The sequence below is a fragment of the Calidris pugnax genome, unplaced genomic scaffold, assembly GCF_001431845.1.
Source record: "Calidris pugnax isolate Ruff unplaced genomic scaffold, ASM143184v1 scaffold11, whole genome shotgun sequence".
In the NCBI taxonomy this organism is placed as follows: Eukaryota; Metazoa; Chordata; class Aves; order Charadriiformes; family Scolopacidae; genus Calidris; species Calidris pugnax.
The window spans coordinates 10273358-10274550 of record NW_015090803.1 but is presented as its reverse complement, the minus strand read 5'-3'; positions in this window follow the sequence as shown (position 1 = coordinate 10274550).

Sequence of the window (1193 nt, the reverse complement as noted above, 5' to 3'; positions counted from 1 at the left end):
AAAAAAAAAAAAAAAAGAAAGAAAAAGAGATTTAAAAAGGGGAGGACTCAACTTTCTGAACGCCTTAAAAAGAAAGAAAAAAAAATATCAACCAAAATAGAGCAGAAACCCACAGAGTTGAAGAAATCGCATCCCCGCTGCCTGTTTAACGCCCCCCTTCACCTTTCCGTCCGACCCACCTTACCGTCCTGCGCGGGGGGCGGCTGCGGTCCCCTCCGCTGCCGCGGAGCCCGGCTGCTTTTCTAAGCCCCGGGCTCCCCAGCAATGTGAATGGCTCTCCATTGAGGATGCTGCACCGTGCCCTTCCTTTAAACGGATCGTAAAATGAGTTTCCTTCCCTCAGACAGGGAGTCCTGGTAAAGACAGCTTTTACTGCCTGCCTGGATTGCACATCATAAACTGGAAGGAGCACAATGGAATTGCCCCGGAAATTCTCCTTTCAATTATAGTTCGGTGCCCCGTGTACAAAGACTTTCTCACCACTTAAAATTGTTCTTGGCGATATTTCGCACGGACCCTAAACTTTTACGTTTTGTAAACGTGGGACCCCCTCTTCCTACCCCCCCCCCCACACTCACCTCCAACACACACGCACCCTTTGGGACTCTTTATGCGCGGTTATTGCAGCCCCATGAATATAAGTTACTGACAGAAGCAAGTAAATTTTCTAAAGCCAGAACCCTGAGATATTGGTGCTTCAGAGCATGCAAATGTGACCGCTGAATGTAGATATTTGCCAAGTGTTAGGTATGTGAAAACGCAGTTATTATTCGCAGGCGTAAGGGAGAAGCTGGCGAAAAAGTCCCCCCCTTCGCTTATTTCTTCCAATTCGCCAATATTAAACAATATCCCTGCGGTCGCAATCGCAATGTGGGAACACGCCGACAGAAGAGGCTGTTGGAAAGGAATAAAGGCCCAAGAAGTTAAACGAATGCGAAGCAAACAAGACGACGACTAAGAAGATCAAAGAGGCTGAAGTAGATGACATTAGACCAATAAATTGCTGCTCTGGTGACAACATACCAAGATGCAAGAAGAAAGAAACAGCAAATATAACCAATGTCTAGACTTAAATATGGATAACGTAGGACCGAATGGATGAGCTGGGTGGTTGCATTTCGAGCTCTCTGGTTCTGTATAATTTGCACATTTATGTATTTTTCTTTGCGCCTGTGTATTTACTGCCGCCACCT